Below are 10,346 nucleotides of genomic sequence, written 5' to 3' on the forward strand. Positions count from 1 at the left end.
TCGATCTCCTGACCTCGTGATCCGCCCGTCTCGGCCTCCCAAAGTGCTGGGATTACAGGCTTGAGCCACCGCGCCCGGCCTTAAATTCTTAAATACAAAAAAGATGTCTTCCCCTCCTCAAAGCAACCCAACCTACAATCTCTGGTGGGAAATCAAAGTGATATCAAGTTAGAGAACAAACTTTCTGACTAGTGGGAAAAAAGTTCCTTAGATTTTGACTAGTTGCAAACACTTAAAATTAAAAGAACTATTAAATGTTTATTTGTCCAAAGTTTAAATGAATCAAATCTGTGGATAAAAAATTTTAGCACAAAAACAACGTTTATAATAACCCAACATGTTTTAATAACAAATATGGCTATCTGCAAAAAATGAAAATGGAAAAGAACATGGCAGTCTCCTCCTCTGTATTTTGTGGAAAAGGTTAACACTGTAAGCCTCAAGACTGAACTGTTAAAGGATACCAAGAGACTCAAGAAAAACACCAATATTTAAAATAAAATAATTACCAGTCGATTATTTTAGTAACATAACTATGCTATGCCATAGTCATATGCCTTAAAGTTGTTTTAGTTTCCATTTCTTGTAAAGTAAATGGAAATTCTGTCTTTGAGAAAACATCAGCAATGGTATACGCTGAGGTATAAAACTCATACAGAATGTGGCAAGTAAGAATGCTCACATATGCAAAGAAAAAAAATGAAGAAAAATTAAATTAAAAAAAAGGAATGCTCACAGTAGCATTACTCCTGACAGCCAAACACAAAAACAATCCTATGTCCATCAATTGTAGTATATTCATACAATATTAAACAGCAACAAGAATGAACAATGAAAAAACTAATGATACAAGCAACAATACGGATGAAGCTCACAACAAATATTAAGGGAGAATTCTGTCAGACACACAGGAGTACATACTGAGGGGTTACATTTACATAAAGTTCAGAAATAGGTACAAGTAATCCAAGCAATCAGAAAGATGGGGTTGGGAGTAGTGTCTAGGAAGGCCCTTCAAGGGGGACACTTCTGGGTTACTGGTAGTGTTTTATTCCTTGCTCTAGGTATTTTTGGTTACACAGATGTGTTTACTTCATGAAAAGTAAGCTGTACACTGATGATTTGTGAACTTATATATTTCAATTAAAAGCTTAAAGAAGATTAATAGAAATTATTCCCACAATTTAAGTAACTATATAGATTTGTTGTTGCTTTTGAGACAGAGTTTCGCTCTTTTACCCAGGCTGGAGTGCAGTGGCACTATCTGGGCTCACTGCAACCTCTGCCTTCTGGTTTCAGGTGATTCTCCTGCCTCAACCTCCCGAATAGCTGGGATTACAGGTGCCTGCCACCACACCCGGATAATTTTTGTATTTTTAGTAGAGACGGGGTTTCACCATGTTGGCCAGGCTGGTCTCAAACTCCTGACCTCATGATCCACCCACCTCGACCTCCCAAAGTGCTGGGATTGCAGGCGTGAGCCACCATGCCTGGCCGTAACTATAGAGTTTTAAATGTATATAGCCATTTATTTTCTAAAAACTATAGACTGTTTCTAATTCAAACAACTGTTGCTAAAGCAAGCGATCCATACATACTCTACTTCTCTCCCTCACAATCCTCAAAGCAAAATTAGTCTTTTGAGTATTTTTTAAAAGTAAAACTTTAAGAGAAAATTTAAAAGTCAGAAAAGATCAGGAAAAGAAATAAACCATGTAACATTAAGGGTGATTCTTTTTTTTTTTTTTTTTTTTTTTTTTTTTTGAGGACGGAGCTCTTGCTCTGTCGCCCGGGGCTGAGTGCAGGGCCGGGATTCTCAGCTCACCTGCAAGCTCCGCGCTCCCGCGGTTTATGCCCATTCTCCTGCCTCAGCCTCCGGAGTAGCTGGCGCTACAGGGCCGCCCGCCACCCTCGGGCCCGGTATGTTTTTGTATTTTTAGTAGAACAGGGGTTTCACCGTGTTAGCCAGGATGGTCTCGATCTCCTGACCTCGTGATCCGCCCGTCTCGGCCTCCCAAAGTGCTGGGATTACAGGCTTGAGCCTACTCTCCCCCTGCTCTACCTTCCCCCTCCCCAATACCTTATTTGCCTCTGAAGCATCACTCCTACTGGAAAAGTCTTTCTCCAAATTGTTTCTTTCTTTCTTTTTTTTTGAGTCTGGGTCTTAAAACTGTCACCCAGGATGGAGTGTAGTGGCTTGATCACAGTTCACTGCAGCCTTGACCTCCCTGGACTCAGGTGATCCTCTCACCTCAACCTCCTGAGTAGCTGGGACTACAGGCATGGGCCACCACCTCCCAGCTAATTTTGTATTTTTTGTAGAGACAGGGTTTCGCCAAGTTGCCCAGGCTGGTCTCAAACTCCTGGGCTCAAGCAATCCACCCCACCCGGCCTCCCAAAAAGTGCTAGGATTACAGGTGTGAGCCACCATGCCCAACCCAATTGTTTGACTTCGCTTCCCCCTTTTACTTGGCCTAAAATACCAAAATTTGACAAATTATCATAATCAGTCTCTGAAAAATGCAAATATCTTTCAGAGAATTATGAAGGTATCAGTCATTCATACACAACTGTGAAGTACTTTAGTGGCTTCTTTTATGTATTGCTGACCTTATATGAAAAAAAGTGAGCGAGTCCATAATTTCCTCTACCATAAGAACACTTTGCTAAAAACATTAGCTTTCAAAATACAATGCCTTACTCCAACTTGTATTTCTTTCAACAAATCTTTGATCTTTCTTCGTTCCTATGATAGAAGTCTGGAAAAACTCCTACTTTTCATTTGTTAAATTTTATTCACTTCTAATTCTCTTTAAAGCTTGTTTTTTTTTTTTTTTTTCAAAAAGTTATGATAAATTATGTGGGAAGAAACAATAACTAGTGACATACATACCAATGTTGTCCATCTCAAAATATAACAAGGGAATAAAAAATAGTTATATGTTCTTCCTCTTCCCCATCCCCTTTCCTCCTAAGTGTTAGAATCTCATAAAGGAACATGTTTTTATATACAGTATGTTATATACTATGGATGCAAGATAGAAAAATCAATGCTTGGCTATAAAAAAGAATTTACTGTATCTAAACCCAAGTAGAGTTGGCAAATCAGCAAAGGCTAAACTGATTCAAGTCAGTTGGTTAAACTACAGTACCAAAGACATCAATATCAAAAGTCAAACCCACATAGTGGCCAGTTAATTTCACACCAAAGAAAAACTTCTGGTCAGGTAAGGTGGTTCACGCTTGTAATCCCAACATTTCGGGAGGCTGAGGTGGGCAAATCACTTCACGTCAGGAGTTTGAGACCAGCTTGCCAACATGGTGAAACTCCGTCTCTACTAAAAATGCAAAAATTAGCCAGGCGTGGTGGTGTGCACCTGTAATCCCAGCTACTCAGGAGGCTGAGGCAGGAGAATCACTTGAACCCAGGAGGCAGAGGCTGCAGTGAGCCAAGATCATACCATTGCACTCCAGCCTGGGTGACAGGGTGAGACTGTGTTTCAAACCAAAAAAAAAAAGGAAAAGAAAAGAAAAAGAAAAACTGCCAACAAAGATTTTGCCCCAGTTCAACTCAACCACCTGGAAAAGGAGTGTTGTTCACTAGGGAAAACAGTAAAATGAGATTATTACTACTATCAGAAAATAACTAAAAGTACATATTCTTATTCCATTTCTAGCCTTCAAATAATTTCTAAGTATGAGAAAAAAATAGACAAGCTCTCTTTACACCCAAAAAAGGATGAATGACACCTCTTATCTCATGGAGATTGGGCTTGAAAGTATTCTAATTTTTTTAAGGTTTTTGTCCCATATGCGAGGCAAAACATTTTTCTCCCCTTTTTGAACCTAGGGCCCCCATGATCCTTCCATTTGTTAAAAAGAACCAAAACATTTAACAACTGGTGTTTTCTTACGAAACTGGGAGGAGCCCATGGCAATTAACATTATTGAACTCACACTTTGCTTTTAACATGCTATCTTATTTCTGGGGTGGTTTTAAAAAATGTTTTAAATGCCAATTAATGCATTTCATTTTCAATAGTAAAATACAAATATTTGTGGATATTTTGCCTTCAAACTGAAATAAATTGTAAAGGAAGTTAGTTGGTTTCATTTCTCTATTTTCTAAGGATTAAGTTTAAGCACATTTCTTGTGCTCAACAAACATATATAAAACTCCAAGCTACACATATAAAGAAACACACCAAACTATGGTGAGAAAAGAATATTTAGTCCACAAACCAGTCAAAATTACCACTGAAGTCTAAAACTAATTTAACTCACATTTTTCCCCTCCTGAAATAGTCCAGCCTATAACCATGAGCTAAAACCAGTTAATACCCTTTATTCATAACTTATGAGTAATTCAGGGGAAATCTACCCTTTTTTGTATAATGAGTGATTAATGATCTCATCAACACACTGGAAAAACACGCTGGTCAATAAATACAGTCTCATCCTGAGACAAATCTACATGAGAGGTAAAATTATAATCAGAAGATTACTTGAAAAATGTGAAACCAGGTAAGTGAACAATCTATAGCATCAGACTAGTGTAGCCATCTCCAATAGGACAGATGGAATAGGATAGGGGACAGATCTGCTTCAAGGGCCAGGTTACTGCATCCCCTGAAAGTTATACAGACATTCTGCCAAATGTATTTTGGTATCTTCCCTTGTTTACAGAAAGATTAGGTGATACAAATCAATTTAAAAATTCTTTTTTGCTACTTACTATGCATCTTCATTGTTGTATAGCTGAGCCTCTACTTCTTCATTTATTAAAAAATAAAGTAATAAAATCTACCTTATAGAATTGGTATAAGGGTTAAACAAATCAGTTTCTCTGAGGTTATAACAAGTCATACAGATTGAATTTTATCTATTGGGTTTAATTTTATACACAGCTGATAAAATCCTTTTTTTTATAAGACCTATCATTTATTAAATATCTATCATGTGCTAGGTACTTCACTAGCTCTCATCCTTACAAATGTTCTATAAGGCAGGTGTTATCCCCACTTGAAAGATCACAAAGTAAGGCTCAGAGAGGTTAACACTACTCACCAAAATGTTAAATAGCTAATCAGATGTGTAGTCAAGATTAGAACCCAGATCCAGCTAGCTTTAACTCTGAGCTCTTTACATCATACTGTCTCATTCCTTATAGTGTATCTTCATAATTTTATTTTCAGAGGGTAGCAACTGCAATTTGGGGAACACCTCACCAACAAAGTCACATACTAGAATTCTGTGGAAGATAAGAATGTATTTCAAAGGTCTGATAAATTAGTGAACTGGAAGGTCTAAAACAGAATAATACTTCAAAGATAAGTGGGACAAGATAGACACAAAATAAGAGTAACTTCAATATCAGGGATAAATAGGGGGACAATAAGAGACCACATGTTGAAACAGCTCATTGCTGTAGACTGGTTATTTTCAAAGTTAAAACAAATGGCGGTGGGGGAACTTGAGAAAATACTCAAACCAGGGGTTCTCACTAACAGATCAGGAACTACTTGTGGTTCCTTGCCTTACTAGTAGGTCTCCAAGCTGGTTGGTCTTTCCTTGGGTTTCTCAGAATTTCCAGTAAAGGGAGAAAAGCAGGATAAGGAGAGCTCTTAGGCCTGATCAGCATAACTTAACAGCAACACTACTCTATTTCTATCCCTCAAGTAAGTTCCAAACTTTGAAAAAATAGGCTCTTTTTACAGCTTCCATACTTCTTGCCCCCAAAAGGTTGAGTGGCACTGTCTCCTCTCATGGGATACATTTGGAAGGGTTAGCTACCAGATGAGAGAGTAGTACCCCACAGTACTTACTTCCTAAAACAGGAAAAATCATGTTCCTTGTCCAGAACTTCTCTATTAAGACTGCAGAGGATCCATGAAGGTAAAACATCACGAGCTATAACAATGCCACAGAAAGTATAACTAGCATTCCTGACTACAACAGCAAGGAGCGTCCTGGCTGCTCTGCATATTATAAATACATAGCCCATTCCTCATTAGTACAGTACCAAGAAAAAAGTATATATATATATCTCCCCACTAGGAATATTTTATGTAATATTATATGTACTGAATGATTTCAGTTTTTAAAAAACCCTGTAATTCCATTATCATAGGTAAGAAACATGGGATTAGAAAGACTAGGTTTTTATTCTACAAGATTAGTTCAGAGTAGAAATGAATAGTAAAATCTATTAATGCATTCATCAAATTTCTTGAACTATAAATATCACAATTAAATTTTCAGCACTTCAAAACAGTCCTGTGACTTTTCCAATAACTACAAAAAAAATTACATCTATTTTCAAAAACTCCCATGTCAAGATTATTTCCAGAACCCAAATTCATCTTTCATTAAAAGGTAATAAATGAGAAACTAGTAACAGTTATTAGATTCCAGGTAGGAGAATTTAGTAGCTGGAGACAGGTGTACAAAAGGGCCTTTTGAATTTTAAACTATGTGGAAATATTACCTATTCAAAGTAATTAATTGTATTTTATTTACTATTTATTTTTTGAGATGGAGTCTCATTCTGTCACCCAGATTGGAGTGCTGTGGTGCAATCTCAGTTCGAAGTAATTTTTTTTTTTTAATTTTATTTTTTCTGAGACAGAGTCTGGCTCAGTTGCCCAGCTCTGTCGCCCAGGCTGGAGTGCAGTGGCACCATCGCTCTCTGCAAGCTCCGCCTCCCGGGTTCATGCCATTCTCCTGCCTCAGACTCCTGAGTAGCTGGGACTACAGGCGGCCACCACCACACCCGGCTAATTTTTTGTATTTTTAGTAGAGATGGGGTTTCACCGTGTTAGCCAGGATGGTCTCAATCTCCTGACCTTGTGATCCGCCTGCCTCAGCCTCCCAAAGTGCTAGGATTACAGGCGTGAGCCACCACACCTGGCCCAAAGTAATTAATTTTAACAACTAAAAATTACTGATGAGAACACACAGCACTTCTGTAGACTTGTAAGCTTTCCCCATACGTCTAAAAATATTACAAAATACATTCCTACAATAAAGACAATAAATTAATCCGAACAGGTTGCAAAAGCCAACTCCTTTTAGAATTTTAAAACAAAACAAGTATCAAAAATCCAATCCCACACTACTGTTTCATTTAATCATGGACCATATTACCAAAATGTCACTGGGTGAAATACAATTCTTCTTTTTTTTTTTTTTTGAGAGCGAGTCTCACACTGTCGCCTGGGCTGGAGTGCAATAGTGTGATCTCAGCTCACTGCAACCTCAGCCTCCCAGGTTTAAGCGATTCTCCTGCCTCACCCTCCTGAGTAGCTGGGATTACAGGTGTGTGCCACCATGCCCAGCTCATTTTTGTACTTTTAGTAAAGACGAGGTTTCACTACGTTAGCCAGGCTGGTCTTGAATTTCTAACCTCGTGATTCGCCTGCCTCAACCTCCCAAAGTACTGGGATTACAGGCGTGAGCCACTGCTCCGGGCCCGTAAAATACAATTCTACTAGCTTAATGTGGTACATGAAATCCCAATCTCAGGAATTTAATAAATTAAAAAAGCTAATGATGAGGCTAGTATTTAGTCTTAGGATAGCTGATCATTTCAGATGAGTGAACACAACATTCCATGAAATATCCAGGCCAATATTTCCTTACATGGGGTCTAAGAAATGCTCCCCCATGGAAAGCTTTGAAAAATCCTCATTAAGATTTTAATCTATAGGGTCTAGTTTCTTTCTTCTTCAAACACTGGCCATTATAGATAAGACAAAATGTATAGACACACACATACATAATGTATGCACAAACACATATATACACAAATATACACACACACATACACATATACACACGTGTTATGTAAATATATTTAAAAGCAGCGTCAAGGAAGTTTTTATACCAATTAACCTGTGGGCAAAGAAGCAGCTAAAGACCACTCTGACAACTTTTTGCCTGAAAATACATTATATTGTAACTATTTTATTACCACTAAAGAACCTAAGATGCATCTTTATATAAAACAAATGATTTTATATACAATCTGAACTAGTTTGTCTTAAAACAGTGAGTCTCACTTTGATTCCCTATCTGGAAAATTGTCTGATACACTATTAAGTAACTCTATCCAAGATCCTAACGCAAATGTTACATATCCATTAAGAGTTAGTAAAAGGTAAAAAAACAAATAATAACAAAAACACCACATATACACTCTTAGCTTTAGTTCTTTAATTATCTTGTAATAATTAAACCCGCATATTCTTAAACTAGCAACAACAAAATCCCTCCTTTCTTTCCAAACTACAAAGTGACACTTTGCGTACTCCATAAAACTTTCGAAATAGAGTATTCTTAGCTAACTTCTCATCATTATATGAATCGGACATTTAAAAAAATGTAATTAAAATGTCAGTTTTTCAAAGAATAACATATTTTTACATGTGGCTGGCAACATCTTTATTATTTTAGTTTACGAATTCAACTTAACGTATTCATTTATTTTCCCTAAAGTCCTTTTCCCCTCTGTGCCAACACAGAATCTCCAGAACGGTTTCTACTAGCTGCAGAGAAGCAACAATTCTACAGTGAATTTCATTTACCATTTGGTTGGGTACATACTGAAATTTGGATTCATGAATATTTTTGACAGTTTATGGACATCAGTGAGAAGAAAACTGACACTCTGGCATGTGACTGCCGACAACCAACTCACTTTACTTCAAATAGAAATGGAAATAGCTAATAATTTTGAACATATGAATAAAAGTGTCCAAGAGAAAATTACATCAACTAAGTTCGAAATTACACACAAATCTTGAAATGAAAATTTACAGTAAACATTTTAAAATACACAATGGGACTAAAATAACTTTGCCTGACACGTTTTGATCCAATGCTAATATTAACCGCATCTTGAAAAAGCTTACTGTAGCAATAGAATCCTTAATATTAAATGCTAAAATTTCAAATGAGTGTCACTATTTTCTCAAAAATATTTGTCAACTGTACTACATATAGCGCCAATTCTGGAAGAAGACGAACGTTATTTGAATGGAACATCAGAAGAACACTGATATACATACGTGAAAGGAAATAACGAGACTACAGATTTTTAAAATTTACCCCCAAAATGGTAAATGTATCAAAGAAACAAAACACATTTGCCAATTATGTTGCACAAGATCTCTAACTGCCTTGAAACATCACATTCTTTCAAGCAACATATAGCAAACTGTTTTCTCTAAGACTATCTTTAACAGTGACTGGTGAGAAAGCCTTTTAAACTATTTTCCGATTAACATCTCCCTCCTCAATTTGTTAAATATTTTGATCAAGTACAACAATGAAACCGTTTTTAAGGAAATAATGTCTAACTTAAAAAAACATTTAATCTCAATCTCTTTAATCAATGGAGGTGTGACAACCAACGCATGTAAAATTAACCTTAATCCGCCAACTAAAACACGCAAAATGTCTCCTAACAATTCTCCTCCTCCTTAAAACAACAACCGTACACATAAATACGGTTCTGACCTCCACAACTACCGCGAACAGCTAATTAATAAAGAGAATGGTTATGTTTGGAGACCAAGGTGCAACACCCCACCTCATAAACCTCCCAAAATAACCATATCATCCAAGTAGAACTGAACATTATTTTTGCTAAAGCAGGATTTCAATCCCGGGGAGCCTCAGCCCTTAGACAATGGTGGTTACCAGACAGTGCTGCACAGTTGGGTCCAAATGACACATTTCACTAGGCCTTGGACACAACACACACACACGCGCGCGCGCGCGCACACACACACACACACACACACACACAATATCCCAAGGGGCCAGTTCTAAGGAAGGGGCGTTCAAACCCCACCAGGAGACGGAGAGTAGCACCGCGGCATGGGGGGTCGCTAGGGGAGGACAGGCAAGGGGGTGTCGATAGAGCGGAAGGGTAACTGCACTGCACACGAGGGAGGGGGCTGGAAATGGCCGATGGATTCTATATTTATTTATTTAAAGGTCTTGATTTAACGGGTCCTTCCCAGGGGTTCTGTAACTAAAGGCAAACTGCGCAGCAAACATTGTGGGGTTGGGAGAGGAGTCGCTGCTCCCCCTACCCCGTGACTAGGGACGGGGGGGCGGGGGAAACAAGTTCCCCGGCCAACACCACAGACCACTCCGATTCCCCTCTCCCGCTCCTCCCCAGGAACGGGTAGGCTAACACAGAAAAATGGGGGAAAACAAGTTCCCCAGCCAACCCCACCGCCCGATCGCTCCCAGTTGCCCCCCCCCACCTACCATTAGAAAGAGACAGGCTAAACCATGGAAGGCAGCAGAAAAGGGAGAAATCACGCCGCTCGCCT

The 10,346-nt window shown here is 38.3% G+C and overlaps 1 protein-coding gene across 2 annotated transcripts in view; it reads right to left on the reverse strand.

Moving 5' to 3' along the window:
* Positions 1 to 10,340, reverse strand: part of FBXO11 (F-box protein 11) — a 101,149-nt gene extending 90,809 nt beyond the window's left edge. The window contains exon 1 of one of the 2 annotated variants that reach the window (XM_017868835.1): positions 10,282 to 10,340. The gene's annotated coding sequence lies outside the window, so the exon portion shown is untranslated. The remainder of the gene's footprint in view (positions 1 to 10,281) is intronic. The other variant, XM_017868834.1, reaches the window with a different exon arrangement.
* Positions 10,341 to 10,346: the final 6 nt, after the last annotated feature.

This window comes from Rhinopithecus bieti, unplaced genomic scaffold (genome assembly GCF_001698545.2).
Source record: "Rhinopithecus bieti isolate Rb0 unplaced genomic scaffold, ASM169854v2 scaffold_4758, whole genome shotgun sequence".
NCBI classification, from domain to species: Eukaryota; Metazoa; Chordata; class Mammalia; order Primates; family Cercopithecidae; genus Rhinopithecus; species Rhinopithecus bieti.